This window comes from Eschrichtius robustus, chromosome 3, assembly GCF_028021215.1.
Source record: "Eschrichtius robustus isolate mEscRob2 chromosome 3, mEscRob2.pri, whole genome shotgun sequence".
NCBI lineage: Eukaryota > Metazoa > Chordata > Mammalia > Artiodactyla > Eschrichtiidae > Eschrichtius > Eschrichtius robustus.
The window spans coordinates 56,189,974-56,206,359 of record NC_090826.1 but is presented as its reverse complement, the minus strand read 5'-3'; the positions used below and the strand labels follow the sequence as shown (position 1 = coordinate 56,206,359).

At 43.4% G+C, this 16,386-nt stretch overlaps 1 protein-coding gene and 1 pseudogene across 1 annotated transcript in view; both read left to right on the top strand.

The window, feature by feature from the left end:
• Positions 1-3,956: 3,956 nt before the first annotated feature.
• LOC137760588 (eukaryotic translation initiation factor 4E type 2 pseudogene) overlaps positions 3,957-16,386 on the top strand; it is a 28,092-nt pseudogene continuing 15,662 nt past the window's right edge.
• JAK1 (Janus kinase 1) overlaps positions 7,892-16,386 on the top strand; it is a 232,790-nt gene continuing 224,295 nt past the window's right edge. Inside the window, exon 1 of the mRNA XM_068540046.1 lies at positions 7,892-7,963. The gene's annotated coding sequence lies outside the window, so the exon portion shown is untranslated. The remainder of the gene's footprint in view (positions 7,964-16,386) is intronic.

The window sequence follows — 16,386 nt, the reverse complement described above, 5'->3', positions numbered from 1 at the left end:
GGACTTTATTCTTATTTATCTTCATAGTCGCAGAACTTTTACCAATAGCAGTTTTGTTGAAGGGTCAAGAGTAGGAAGCCAAAAGGGACAGACTAATTCTAAAAACTGCATGGGGTAAATACAAATACAATAACAACATTATTACAGCTACTTGTTATTAAAAATTATGTTCCAAGTACCATGAGAGGTCTTTACATATATTTTATTAAATTTTGATTAAATTTCAGTCCTAAAAACTCCTCTTTGAGGTAGGTGTTGTAATCCTCATTTTATGCATAAAGAAACAGAGAATCAGAACTGATGAATAATTTACCCAGGATGACACAGCTAATAGATTTGGCAGAGCTGAGATTAGGACCTGATTCCAAAGTTCATCTCACACACCAAGAATTGTCATTTTGCAAGTGTGTATTCGACAGATGAAAGAAGAGTTGTTGAGTGTGCCTATAAGAGTTCTCTTTAATCAGCAACTATGTAATACCCCAGAGGACTAAAGTTTGATAAAGAATATAGTGATGTGAGTGCACGGATGTGGAAGACAAGAGATAGAGAGGTATTCCCTATATTTTTGAGCTGTGTCCCTTTTTTCTCTGTTGAGCTTTGTATTTAAGGGAGCACATGACATTACCTATAATTAGGCTTCATCTCCACCTTGCTGGAAGTTGTTATTGTTGCCCTTAAAATTATTATCACACTGTTATTATCTGGGATGAAACATATGAACTTTAGATGTTACGATCAGTAATATCAGCTTGTCTGCCCTATCCAAAGGAATACATGCAGTTCATGCTCAGATATGCAATGGAACCTCATTGATCTGGATGTGTCTGAGCTCACCTGTGACAGTCCAGATCCTTCTCCAAGCTGTAAATATAATTACATGTATCAGCTATTCTCCAATCCTTTAAAGTTGCAAATGTGCACTTTTTGTCCAGATGCTGACATCTTTCCAGCAGCCCTCTTCAGCTTGCTCAATTGCCAGCCTCCTCACTTAATTCACTGGGTTCCAGGAAGAATCCGAGTCTCATAAAGAATGCTGCCTCTGATAATTTAATTCCAGGCTGAGCAGAGTAAAATCAGTTTGAACCTCACCAACCTCTTGGAGTCTATGAAAGCAAAACTCAAAGGGCAAGCGTTGGCATAACTAATTATATGAATTAGATGGAATTTGAAGAGGAACCAAATATGGTAAAAAGAGGGGAGACAGCAGTTGGTTTAAAAAAAAAATTGAGAAAGCAAATTATGTTTTTCTTGGCTCTGTAAATTAGAAGCCAAAAAATGGTCCGCAGAGGTGTTAAGAATCAAAAAGCATCTCCAGTGTTCCGCTTTCACCAAAAACATGGAAGAAATTTCCTAGAAATGGTCAGGATGGAATTATGGAAAAAATCCTCTTCAGACCTTCACTGGCTCATTCATTGCCAGGCAGGGTGCTAAACATGGGAGATATAAGATGAACATGGCCGTGACCCTCAAAGCTTACCCTCTAGTTCAGGGAGGTACAGCAACTGTCCTGTACAATGAAGTGTGAAAGGCACCAGGAAATAAATATAAAAGGGACACAGTGGGTGCACAAAGGGGGAGTGGCCATCTCTGTGATTCTAATAAAATTACCTCATAGCAATCATGTAGGGTTGTTCAGTGAGACGGCAAACTCTCGCATGGAAAGGTGAAGGAGAACCTGAATTAACAGATATACTGGAGTCAAGGCACAAGAAAGGGGGTTTTGAAGAAGCAATCAGTTCACAACAGTCCTAAGACGTGAATGATCTGGCAAGTGTTCTCCATCTTTAATTTCTAGGATATGAATTTCACAAAGCAGAATTGCTGCTATACGTCGTCGCTAAGTTAACTCCCCCCCTCCTTTCCATCGCCACCCCACTAACAGATGTATCAGGTGAGTAGGGCTCAATTCGAATTAAATGTGTCACCTGGGGCAACTCCTCACTACGCAGGGCCTCAGTTTCTTCGCCTGTAAAGTGAGAAACCCGAACCAACTCTTAAGTCCATTTCTGCTCAGAATTACGAAATAGGACAAGAAACCAGAAAGGAAACTCAAGAGAAACAAAAGTGAAAGTGCCCAAAGGAAATACAGTAGTAAACAAAAGCACAAAATTCTATATCTCACTGAAAAATGTGGCAGAGTTCCCAAATACTTTTTTCAGCAACCCGTGAACACGAGACTTGGGAGAGAATGAAATGCCTATCACGCCCTCTGAATGTGAATGAGATGAGTGTAACAGGAATCCACCTTGCTCCATGCAACTGTCATCTTAAACAATGACCCTGAACAACCACTTATTAAAATTTTCTTTCTAAATAAGTCAATCCGCGATGAAAGGTCTGTCCCCACGTAACAAACCCCACGGACCACCACACAAGGGTGTGTCCCGTTTTGGGAAGAGAGAGAAAAGGGGGTAGAGAAAGAGAGGAAGGATTCGAACCAATATTAGGTTCTGCCTAGTGTTGCCACGCGGTTGTCATGCAGCACATCATGGAAGCAAACTATTTTAAAACTTGGGAAATACAGTAGCCTTTAAACTTGATCATTTCCTCCTTCACGGTGTTAGTGAGACTTCTCTGCACGTAACCCAGAACGGTACACCCGCCCGGGAGGGAGAGCGCGAGCTCTGGGGTGGACCGGCAAGTGGAGGCAGCCAGAGGAAGGGACCAAGCTGACAGCTTCGCAGAGCGTTGGCGGCGGGTGTGAGACCGGGACCCGCGACCGCCACAGCTACAGGGCTCGATCTGGACCTTCCGGAGTCACAGGGCTCCCAAGGTGGGAGGACGCTCCCTGCCCACTGCGGGAGCCTCCCTCCTCTGCGCAGAGGCGGCAAGAGCGCGCAGTCGCGCGCGCGCGCGCACACATCATTCCCCTGGAGTTGTGTCTTGTCTCTTTTGTTTTTCTCCCTTCCCGGTCATGAGACCCGGAAGTTTTTTTTTTTTTTTTTAATCCTGTCTCTCTCTTTTCCAACCCCCACCCCCCCAATCTATCACATGGCAGAGATAGAATAAAAACAGAAAAATGGCGACGGTCACGTTGTGGCGAGCACGTTGTATCCTTGCTGCGTCATTAGATAATCCTCATGCAAATAGCTTGAAGAACAAAGGAAGGGGGGCCCGGGACCCCCGGGTACGCAGGTGGGTGTGGGGGCGGCGTGCCGGGCGCGGGGGCGGCGGTGCGCGCGCCGAGCCGAGCGCCGGCGGGAGGCGTGCGGCTGCGCGGGGCTCCGTGCGCCGAGTGTCTACGTCCGTGTGCGCGCCCCTGCGGCGTGGTGGAGCGCTGGCCGGGCCGCTCCTGGCCGGGTCTCGCGGCACCAGAGCCAGCCACCCGCCCGCCCGGGGGCACGGGAAGCCGGGGGCCGAGGAGAGCCGTTCCGGTGAGGCCGGCCGCGACGCGCGCACACGCACACGCCGCCGCGGGGCTCGGCCGGCTCGGCGGCCGCGCGGGGGGCGGGCCGAGGGCGGGCCGGGCGGGGGCCGAGGGCGCGCCGCTGTCCGGCGCTGGGCGGCCGCCTGCAGCCGCCGCGGGGGACCGCACGCAGCTCGCCACCTCGGGGTGGGCGGCGGCGGGGCGCCGGGGCGGCGGCACTGGGCGGGCTGGGACCCCGCACTCTCGCACGGACTTGGAGTGTATTGCTGGGCTGGGTCTGTTGTGCTTGGGGTGTGTTTTTTTTCCTGCGGGGTGGGGGCGGGGGCGACCTCGACCATCGGTATTTGCGCGGTTTTCTTCTGGCCCTCGCTGGGGTGTCAGGAGCGACGCAGGTTGGACGAGGGCGCGGGGAGACCCCCGGTGCCCCGCTCCGGCCCCCTGGCGGGCCGGCGGCGCGGAGGGGCGGGGCGGGTATGTGTAAATGTTGCGCACTCGCTTTTCCCCCACCCCCGCCTGCTTCTAGGCAGCTGGCGTGGGTCCCTCGCCGTCCGGCGGCGACTGTAAATAGAGCCTGGATGTTGTTTACATGAAGGATCCGGCGGGAGGAGTCTGCGGGGAGGAGGCGGAGGAGGAGGAGGGAGGGAGGAGAGAGGAAGACCGGAGTCCCGGCGGCGGCGGCGGCAGTTCGGGGTGAGGGTGAGCCCTGCGCGGCGCGGGCACCGGGCGCTACCACGAGGCCGGGACGCTGGACCCTGGGGTAGGAGGGAGAATGGGCGCGGGGCGGGGAGAAGGGGTCTGTCAGAGTGGCATTTTTAGCTTACAACCTGCCACGCAGATTCTCCGGAGCGATAGGGGAGGGGTTTGCGGGGAGGGCGGGGAAGACTCGATTTCTCTGCATGTTCATTCTCCTATCCCCAATCTTTTCCCGCTTCCTCTCGGGGCTCACCTGTTTATTTCCATCAGCCAGAGCTTTCAGTTTTTATTTAGGCATGAGAGGCTGTTTCTTTTTTTAGAAGCGTAATTGGGGAGGGGGTTGCGTGGCTGTAATTTATGCCGGTCCCGGTCGCTTTTCAAGAAGGGGGAGGGGACTTGGCGGAGACCGCCTGCTCCTGGCCGTAGCTAACCCCAGGGTTTCTCCCTGCCTTCCTGCGGCCAAGGAATCTTTTCCCTCACTCAGCTACCCGCAGGCCAGCTGCCACCTTCTTGGAGAAGGACCACACCTGTGTTTATTCCTCGCTTTGGAAGTGAGGTGAGCTGAGAAACCGGGAAATCCTGTGTTCCCCAAAGCTCTTAGCCAACCATCCCATCCCAGAATTGGCCAGAAAGTGCTGCTTTCACCTGCTGATTGCGCTGGGCACGCCCATCCCCCCACCCCGGCAAGTTGTGGTCTACAGATGTGTTGGGATTTTCTCTTGCCTCTGGACCTGCACCCCACCACCCGGCAACTAACTGCTGGGTTTAGATTGAGAGAGAAGTGATCCCCTTGTTTAGTGTGCGTTCTGCATTCCCCAGTGGGTCTTCCAATGGAATCATTTGCTCTTCCATCACAGCCCCCTTTATTCTTCCTCTAAGAGCTTAGTCCAGAATCTGGCCGAAGCAGCCAGTCTCTGGCTCTCTTTTTCTGGGCTCCACCCTGGCCCCTCTTGGTTCTCCAGAGCCAAACACGCCTCCCAAGCAGAAGGCACACCCTGCCCTAAATCTCTTCCATTCCAAAAGGGAGGGGAAAACAGTGGAAGAGAAGGGAGCCAGGGGTCTTCCTTCTGTCCTGAGTATCCCCAACAGCATTTCCCTCTTGAAGCTTGCTGGATTTATAATCCCTTTCTTCTTTTTATCAGCTGCTCCCCCCACCCTTTGCCTCTAGTCCTATGATAGATACTTAGGGAGGCGCGGATGGGGGGGTGGATTGTCACCCCTTTTCCTTGGTGCGAGGCATTTTCCTTCTCCTCGGTCTTTTCATTTTTGAGATGCTTAACAAGTAAAATATGTAAATATGTTTGCATGCTTATTTGAACTTGTTTTCTTGCTGGCTAATGAATAGCTGGGACTCAAAAGGGAGGGAGGGGAAAGCTACGAGAGGTGCATATTCCCATATTCCCGCTGGTGTCCCCCACATGAGCATCCCCAGCGTTGCTGGAGGAGACCCTTCTGTGAAAGCCAACAGTTTCCCTTCCATGACATCACCACCTAAGCCCTTCCAACTTTAGCTTCAGAACAGGAAGAAGGCTCAAAATAGAACTACCTTAGGAATCCAGCTCCTTTTAGAAGATCAACTTTTAAATCAGCTGCAGGAGGAACACTGAACTTTGACATGGGTAGAGAAAGCTGTAGTGTTTGTAGTAATTGGTTCTTTTGGGGAAGGGTATGGGGATACTTCCCACGTATATTCACGAAATGCTTTTCTCAAGGTAAGTTGGGTACCTAGACCGATGAATGATTAATCGGATGGTTCTAGATTCTTTATTGAATTATTCATGTGTTTCGGTATGTCAGCAGTAACGAGTACTTTTCAGAATAAATTAAAGAGGGGCTCCTAGAATGTGCTCTAGAGTCTGCTAGAGATAGAGGAGGTTGTTGGTGGGGAGGGAGCTTTTGAAGGCGAGGAATCTGAGGATACAGTGACAGCTGTTGTGAGTATGGAAGTTGAGAGGCTTACTATAAACAATGCCTGTAACTTTTGCAGGGTGACTAATATCCTGGACAAAGAAGTAATGATGTCAGGATTTTCCACCTTTACCTCGAAAATTAACTCCATATCTTTGAATCACGATGTCTCCATTTTTTTCCCTGAATTCTCTGAGCAGAAAGAGTTGTTCAGTCTTTAGGAAGGGCTGCTTAATAAATGATCATCACTGAAGTATTAACGACAATAAGGATTAGAAGAAGTAAGGCAGAAAATACTTGGCATAATTTGAGTACCTGGTGGGTGCTGTAGAATGACTTGCTGGGTGAAGGGTTCCGGTTTGAAAAAAATCCGAATGACAGGACTTTCTCTACCTGCATTAATGCAGTAGCCACTAGCCACGTGTGGCTGTCAAGCACCTGCAATCTGGCTAGGGTGATAAGTTGATTTTTAAATTAATAATTGGTGTTCCATTCAGTTTTTGGAAAACTTCGTTATGTTTGGAAACAAGTTGGGTGTGTGCATCTACTTTTTAAGCTGTAACTTTTATGAAATCTAAATACGGATTGAGTATTTCTGATGAAAATTTAGTGTTCGAATTGACACGTGTTATAAGTGAATATGCTCTGGATTTCAAAGACTTAGTACAAAAAAAGAGTAAAATATCTCACTAATTATGTTTATATTGATTACATGTTCCAATGAAAATATTTTGGGTGTATTGTGTTAAGTGAAATTTATTGTTAATGTCACTTTAACCTGTTTATTTTTTAGTTTTTTCAAAATGTGACTACTGGAATATCTAAAATTACATAGCTTGCTTTTTACTTTTCTGGGACAGCACTGGCCTGTAGCATCGCTCCTTTTTCTCCCTGGATTAATTTCAAAAGAGATGACTGCATGAAATACAGTTCCTTCATGTTTGTCAATCATGTACTTTCCCCTGCTATTTTCCATTTGGAGATTTGGGGGCCCCAAGAATTAACTATCACAGTATATGAGACTAATAGTGACTGCCCTGCAGATTTCTATGCAGGAGGCGTGCCCTACTCAGGAAGGTCAATAAAGACGTCCCGGGTACTGGAAGGGCTGATAGGGGTGTCTTGGAAAAATTTAGCGATCCACATATCTGGCCAGAGCTGCTTTTGTAAAAGGTTCCTGGGCATGCCAAAATATATCAGAGAACAGTTTGTGGTTCTGTAACAGTAATGACACCTGGTGGCATCTTAGTGATGCCACCCACCTTTGTTTATTTTCTCTTTCTTTGCATTCACTTTCTGCCCTCACTTCATAGCTCCATTGGTGGTAATTGGGCCCACAAAGTTCCTGACCCTTTTTCTCCAACAAAAAGTATAATGCTGACCTGAATGGAGATGTTGCTATCTTTACCTGAATGGAGATGTTGCTATCTTTACCTGAATGGAGATGTTGCTATCTTTGGAGTTTGGTTTTATCTAATGAGATTCAGTAATGGCAGTGGAAGGGACTTGGGCATTTAGTACTCTTCCCTCATTTTGTAGATGACAAACTGTCAGGTACCTTGCCGGTTGACATACAGAGAGAGGAATTAAGCATGTACGTTTGTTGATAAGCTATTTAGAGAATCGCTGGGAAATAAAGATGTTTGTTAATGAGTTAGGCAAGTATTTGTTGAGCTTGCACTGTGTGGAAAGGACTGTGATTAATGTGGAAGGACATGAAGACAGCAGTCTCTGACTTCAGGAACGATACTGTTGATTTGAGGAAATCAGATGTAAACAGTACCAAAGGAAATCACAGTTTAAGATATAGCACTTCATAATGAGTGCAGTACCTCTGTGTTACAAGTAGAAATGTGTTCCTTTTCTATGTGTTACAAGTAAAAATGTGTTCCTTTTCCAGATGTAGGAATAGAAGCTCTGAGAATGGTGGACTCTTCAGAAAAAAGGAGTGTGATTGTGTTTCCAGAACAGCCCAAGGCTCTAGAAGTAGAGGTCAGTGCACGTCTTTGGTATTGCCCCCTTTAGCTGTCCGTTAAGGGAATTTGAGAAGTAAGACCCAGCATTTCTAAATGGCAGTGCTACCACTAATGAGGAAATCATAGATTAATTGGAGACACCCAGGGTTTTTAGAGACGACTAGCTAGGGGTGGATCATTTTGAAGTCAGCTGGTGTATTTTTGACTGGTTATTCTAAAAGGGTATGATAACAGGTGAGACGGAATAAAACTGACTTGTGAGCAGACTGAAATCCAAAATCTGGGGAAAAAAAATTAAATCTCAAGCAAAATCCAACAGTGAAATAAGTAGACAGTTGGACTACAAGTGTGTATTCTGAGTACACATGTAAAGGGGAAAGGCCCATAGAATAGAATATTATATTCTATTAAGCGTTAAGTGGGATGGTCCATTTATTTGTAGATTTTTAGTCTCCTGGAGCCTTTTTGGACTAAAATCCCCACCAGTTCGTTCCTGTTTCTGTCTCTGCATTATCGTATAGAGACCTGTGTTAGGTTTTTTTTTCTACGTGACCTGCTGAGGTTATGCAGCGTGACTGTTTAGAGGCCAGTGCTTGGAATGGGTAAAACAATGTCACCCCCTCTGTAATTACTCCCAGTTAATGCTTTTCTATGAGAATTGGGGCTGACTTGGCCAAGGCAGTCGTCCATGGCTTTTCCTTGCCATTTTAGCTGATTTATTTCTCCTAAAGAAAGAAAGAAATGTGTAACCCCCTTATTCCTGGTTTCCTACTAATCTTGGCACAAGTTAGTTTTCAAACACTATTACCAGCAAAGCTTTGCCGTGAAACGCAGGTATGCATTCTCTGTATTTCTGACAAAGCAGTAGTTGACATTTGGCATTTTCTGTTGACAGTACATTTTTATAACATGACGGTTTGGTCAAATTTGCACATTTTATAATGTCACTGAGTTGGATTGTGGTTTTCAAGTTGGGGAAGAAAAAAACATCACACTTTAGTAAAAGACCAGTGGATTTAAATTAACCTATTTAAACTATTTTAGTTTTAAATTATTGTCAGATATTTTGCATGCCAGCAGTTCATTTCATGATACCTCCAGTTATTTAATATATAATCACATACTTAAAAGTTCAAAATCACTGTATTTTCACTTTCAGTCTATTGATAAGAGAGACGTGACATGTTTTTTGTGTGTGCATTTGTACTCCACAAGGTCTAAAAGCACATTTTTAGTATACCAGTTTGCCAGTAGTACTTGGTTTTCTAGTTGATAATATTTGGTGCATGCATCACGAAGAAATTGTTCTCAGTTGTATCATTTTCATCATAGAAGAACTGAGTTTAAAATCAGGTTGACCTCTGGAGGAAAGCATTTTACATCATTATTTTTTTCTTCCTCTCTTACTGTGTAGTATACTTTCGTACTGTAGCATTAGCACCTGCCATCATTTGTTTTAAAATTAAAATAAGTCAATTTTTGTAAGAAAAATCTACCGAGAAAGAAGTGTTTCTGATAGATTTAGTTTTTTAAATGCGCATTTATAAGAAATAATTTCCATGAAGAAATAAAACATTTTAAGTGTTTACTAGTATTTATAAAATACAGTTCTGAAAACCCACATTTTTTTCTTCCTTGAAACTGCTTTAGAGTTATTCTGAGAAAATATTAATTTAACTCTTCACAGAATAATGGCAGTTTGCTTTTTGTTATTACTTGGCCTCTAGGCTCCCCGCCCTATCCCCCCGTGCCCAGTTTAGGTAGAAAAAGAAATGAGGGAAAAATAAGGAAGTAAAGGAAATACTCATTGTTTTTTGTACCAAAAATCTTTAGTTGTCTGATTTTTGGTCATGGCTAAGAGAGTGAATTTCATCTTTGTATTACATTACAGACATTAAGTTCGTGTTTGTTGACTTCATATTTAGACATTCAGTTGCATTAGTACTCAGTCTTTGCGAAAAACAGTGTAATAACTACTAAGTATATCAGAGTTACTTATTTGTCCCCATACTTACCCTCTAGTATCTCAGAGTAAGTATTCATCTTTTCCAAAACTGACAGAACTTGTGGCTGGGAATTGTTCAGTGGTAATCTTTTTATCCTTTTTGATGTATCAGCTATCTAAAATTTCATTCTCAAATAATCACAATATCTTTGTTCATGTAACAGATGTTTATAATTTGGGTGAAAATGTGCGACTATTTCCAGGAACCTTAGGTTAAGGGATCCAATTTTTTTTTTTAATCTTCATTGCCCTCTCGTGTTTCAACTCTGTATTACATCAGTTGGCTAAGACCTAGGTGATGACCTCTTTAACTTTTACATATTTTTGCACTTAAGAGAATGTTGTTTTAATTTGTATGTGGGTGGACTGTTTCATTGGATATTCCTTTTCTGAAGATAAGGTCAGTTTCATAGTGCATAAAGTTAACAGTTGAGCTAGGCTCGCTGTACTCTGCTATTTTCTGACCTATGCTGATCTAAAGAATTGATTGATCTCTCTGACTTATTTGAAGTAGAGAGCTAATATCTAATTTGCATATAATGAGTCTTTGAAGCTGAGCCAATGCCTAATTGAAAACACAATTATTTTTCAAGTATCTGTCAAGTTCCACTCATATTGAAATAACTTGAGAACTTATGACTGACATGGAAAAAAAAATGAGTGACTCATGGCTTTAATAAGTTGATTATTCTGAAGCCTGAATTCTAGTTTCAGAATCTTTTTGTCCTTTTTATTAAAAGTACATCATCCCCGGGACTTCCCTGGTGGTCCAGTGGTAAAGAATCCGCCTTACAATGCAGGGGACAAGGGTTCGATCCCTGGTTGGGGAACTAAGATCCCACATGCCGCGGGGCAACTAAGCCCGCGCGCACCACAACTACGGAGCTTGCGCACCTCAGCTAGAGCCTGCGTGCTGCGAACTACAGAGCTCACGCACTCTGGAACCCACGCACCACAACCTGAGAAGAGAAAATCCGCATGCGACAACTAGAGAGAAGCCCGCGCACCACAAGGAAGAGCCTGTGCGCTGCAATGAAAGATCCTGCGTGCCTCAACGAAGATCCGCGTGCCAACTAAGACCCAGTGCAGCGAGAGATAAAAATAAATAATAAATCTTTTTTAAAAAAATGTACATCATCCTTGAAGATGACTTCAAGGTACATCTCAAAGGTACAGATAATTTCAAAGCAAGTAATGTGTATGTGTTGATTTTTTAAAAGGCATTCCAAAGGTTAACGATCCTTCACCCTAACTGTAAAATTGACATAACTATAGTGAAAAACACCTCACAGGTGTGATAAATATGTAATCATCATCAGTGTCATCAATTTGAGTATATTCTTAGCACTCAGAGCAAGAACAATAAAAGTCATTCTTTTTGCTAATTTTTCTTAAATCGTAAAACTCCCACAAGCTTCTGCTTCATGATCTGAGATGCTGAGAAAACTAAAAATTTTAAGCAAAAAGTAGATGTTCTTAGAAACTTTGTTTGCATAAATTGTGTAAACTGAATATCCCCTTGATGGAGTTGAATGGCTAGGTTGGGGTAGAGAAAAAAGCACTAGGTTCAATCGTTTTGACATGGATTTGAACTCAGGTTCAATGTAACTTAGTGGTATGATGAGGTGGATCACCTAACCTCTCTTAGGTTTTTATTCTCTTTCTGTAAAATGGGCTAATGATACCTAACGTATTCCAGAATCCTTTTGTGATGAATTAATGAGTAATTCATTGACAACCCCATAGGGGTTCTTGTGAAAACTAAAGCAGAAAGCCATAGAAAATTACTGAATGTTAGGCAGATATGAAGTATTATTGCCATGTTTGATCATGAGCACTTTGAGGATAGATAGGGACCAGGTCTTATTTATCTTCATTTCCTGGACATCTAGAAGAGGTCTTGGAATATAGTAGACCCTAAGTAAATATTTATTGCATGAATGATTGAGGTCAGGGAGATGGAATCAGCAAATCCATGCACCGAAGAGGTAACAGTGTGAAATAGAGCTGGAAAGCGTATGTGATGTATTCGTGGTTGCTCATCAATATGTATAAATCATGTGTTCATCTTTTGTCTTAATATAATTCAACCAGGCCTTTTACTATTTCAGCCTCACTAATTGTTGGGCTGTGACCCTACTTTTTCTTCTGCTTCCCCACATCTGGAACCAGAAGGGGATCTTTTAGTCTTCCACTTCCTGGGGAGCCTTCAGAGGGAGTCACGCAGCCACCCGGAAAGGATGCTGCCAGCCGACACAGTGACTGACAGGCTGCCCTGGCTCAGTTATCACAGTGCTGATGCTGTCCATTCTAAAGGTACAGTACTGTGATAACTGAAGGATGGCAGCCATCTTGCCTTCCATCAGAGGAGCTCTGTCGTGCCTGGGAAGGAAGACAGAAGATGAAAGAGGCATGTGAAACAGTGGCAGGGACCCAGAAACCCCTCTTACCCTGTTCCTGTATCGTGCTTTCCCTAGAGCACAGGGAATGTTATTCCATCTGTCTTTGCCCTGTTTTGTGATATGAGACTAAAGAGGAGTTGGGTAGTTGTTTGCCTTGTTGTACTGAGCAGACATGTTATTAAGATCTTTTGGGACTTTTAAGAGACTGATTTGGGATAAGTGGGAAGTGTGGATTAGTATCTCTGGAGTGGTATTCAGAGACATTTGTGCCACTTTTATAAACGTAAAAAGTAACCTGATTAAAATAGCTTGATGCTTGTCAATATTAGATGTTCAGAATGAAATTCAACTTAAACGGAGAAAAAAGCCCTACATGTTGAACAGTATTCATATTATTGCACGAATAAAATTAAATCTTTGTGTTTAAGAGTGGATAGAGACATGTCATGTTTCTTTCCGTAACAAAATTTAGAATCTAGTCTAATTCAGAACTTGTTGAATGCCCATGTTATTGCTGCTGTCACCTTTACATGAAAGTAAAATGTAAATAATTTTACTTGTATCAAATAATTAAGGACTACTCTGCAGTGACATCTAGAACAAGTCGCTTTCAGAGATATGAAGCTATAAAAATACCAGCCCAGCATTGGGTGTGCATAAAAGACCAGGAAATTTAACAGAGCACACATCTTCAGCCTGCATCCTTGAGAGTACTTCTGGGGTTAGGGCAGGGGTTATTATAGAACCCAGGGTTTCCCACATCCCTCCTCCCTCAAGACTCCCGAGGAAGCTATACACATGGAACAGCAGCAAACAAGGGTCAGAATGCATGACCTGATTATGTGTTACATCACAGCCCGTTGCAAGGCTCAGGTAATTTCATGTAGTTCAGCCTCAGTGCCCTAAACAGAGACCTCTTAACCTCTTCCCAGGCTCATGTCTGTACCTGGGGACCTTCCCACCCCATCGATAGGAACTGGTTTAGGAACCCAAAGCCGTGGGCAAAGAGAAAACAGAGCCTGCTGAGGTCAGGACCTGCTACCACAGGGCAAGAAGAGCCAGGGAAGGAAAAATTCCACGTGTGACCCTTTAATGAACAGAGACCTTACTCACTACTCAGCACAGCCCAGTTAAGGCCTTAAGCCCATTTTATTATCAAGTCCTTCACTGGGACAGAGTATGGAAGAAAGGGAACCGGAAATGAGTAGGGAGGCAAAGTGTCGCCTCCTGTCCAGAGAGATTTGTTCTCCCCGCTCATCGTGCTCCTTTGTTGGTTTACACAGTCCTCTGACCTCTTCCCTCCCCTTCTCGACCCCAACGGGGCCGTTGCTGGAAGAACCCCTTGAGCCACACCTGGTTGGCCCTGAATTGCTTTCCACATAGCATTGACCACGTTATGGCCCAGGACCTTCACATGTCTGCATAACTCAGGATTTCTCCAAACTGCAGGCTGACTATGGTTTTGATTAGTTACAGGGGGGGATGGCCCCGCCCAGGTGTGTATTAGATTACCAGTTCTGAAATTCCTTGGAGTTTCCTACTCCCTTAAACAGAAAAGGAATTTCTGACAGAAACCCTGGAAGAACTTCTAAGAAAGGAAAGTTCTGGGATTGGTGAATTCTCAACTTGATACACTCCTAACTTTTAGTGTTAAAGCAGGTAGAAAAAAAGTGCTTCAGGGAGTGATGTGTTGTGCAATCATTGGCCTTGGTGAGGATTTCACCACCTACCTTGATCTTCCTGTTTTGCCATTACTAGTTTTATAAAAATTCAGTTTTTATACTTACTGGATCTTGACCCCAAGTCCACACCCGAGCCCATGGGCTATTGCAGAGCTGAGTGTTGGGTGTAGTTTGGAGTCACTCCTGCATATCTGCAGACAGCCATACTGGGTCCCATTTCTTGTCAACAGGAAAGCCTGGGCTCAGTCTGGGGCCTGCCTAGGCCTGGAGGTCCTTGGCACTTTGGGGCAGTTCATAGATGTAAGGGGTTTCCAGTGGGTTAAGTGAGAAGTGAATGCAAGCAAAATCTGATGAGGTTTTTCAACTGCTTTGTTTAAAACACACATACACACGATGTATGTTTGGTTGGTGTATTCTTCAGTTTAGGTATGTGAGAATGGGAAGACTGGGATTAAACATAGGAATATCACATGATCCAGCATTTCCACTTCTGGTTATACACCTAAGTGAATGGAGGCAGGTATTTTTGCACCCGTGTTCACAGCGGCATCATTCACGATAGCCAAAAGGTAGAAGCGACCCAGGTGTCCGTCGATGAATGTGGATAAAGTGTTTATACATACAACAGAATATTATTCAGCATTATTAAGGGAGAAAATTCTGACACGTGTTACAACATGGATGAACCTTGACGGTAGCTAAGTGAAACGAGCCAGGCACAAAGCAGTGTATGAGTTGTCTTATATGAGATTCCTACAGCGGTCAGAGTCATAGAGCCAGAGGAATGGTGGTTGCCCAGCACTGCAGGAAGGGGGAAATGGGAAATTCACGTTTAACAGAGTTACTGGGAAGATGAAAAAATTCTGGAGATGGATGGTGATGGTTGCACAACGTGAATGTACTTAATACTACAGAACCGTATACTTAAAAATGGCTAAAATGGTAAATTTTATGTCTATTTTACCACCACCACAACCAAAAAAAAAAAAAAAAAAGGCAAAGTAATAGCACTGTTGCAGGATTAAGTTGATTGCTCTCTTCTTTAGGCGGTCTTCAGTGTGAAGATAATTGCTGTTTCAAATAAGCAATTAAAATGTAATTCCCATGTCTTTATGCATTTAAAGTTCTCTAATCTGTAGACTGTTAGACATATGTCCAGGGTTTCTCACATAGCATAGCTTTAAAATTTTGTAAAATATACAGAAAACTAAGTATAATAACAATGAAAGTACTAAAAGTAGAGTGAAGAAAAGGCCTCAACAGGAAGGCAGATGATGGGGCATCTAATGCTGGCTTTATGCCTTTTCTGGTGAAATTGGGCAACTCAGTGGACCTTTCCGTGCTCTAGTTACCTCATTTGCCTGCCTCTTGGGAGTAGTGGTAAAGATGAAATTTTGTGTGTGTGTGTGTAGTTTGTATCGTATGCATAATATATATGTGTGTGTGTGTGTGTGTGTATGTATGTGTATATATGACCATTTTGATGACCAAAGCAACATTCAAGTGGCATATTATTTCTTAAAATGTAGAAATACAATGTCTGAAAAGATTTTAAAATAACTTTTAATATTTTAAAATAAACTTTTAATAAAACATCCTAACTGGACTTGTCACTCAACTATTCCCAGCCTCATTAAAAGGAGTATTCTATAGCTTGCTCTTCATCACGAAAGATTTTTTTTCTATTTGTTATTATATGTTTAAATTTGAAAATAAGTAAAAGCATAGAGACTAGAAATAGACAGCAATAACCTTCTCTAAGGGATTGCATGTTTTATTAGCCCTGAGTAGCTTGCTCTTCATCATGAAAGATTTTTTTTTCTATTTGTTATTATATGTTTAAATTTGAAAATAAGAGAAGTAAAAGCATAGAGACAAGAAAGAGACAACAGTAACCTTCTCTAAGGGATCGCATGTTTTATTAGCCCTGAGTAAAAGGCATCATTTGTGGATTGTATCTCCTTTATCACAAAGCTCTCACTTGGGCTCATGCTCTGGAAATCAGATTTTGGTGGTAGGAATGGCCCCCACCAGATCCCATGCAGTATTCTACCTTGATCATATCACACAGAGTTGGAGCAGAAAGCGAGCTCTGATCCCTGCCGTGCCAGTTTCAAATATTTTGCTATGCCTTGTACGTTCTGAGCTTCCCTGAATAACCAACCAACTATAAATATGCCACGAATTTGTCTGTACCATTATTAAACTGACTTTTCTTCCAAATCAATTGCTTTCTGAGACAAGAAGATTCTTGTGTTTCTGTGCTTCATGTAGAGGATTTTTTCCCCTAAAAGTGGCTTCCTTAAAACTCTACATTCATATTCACAATTATCCTCGCCAAACAGTTCAT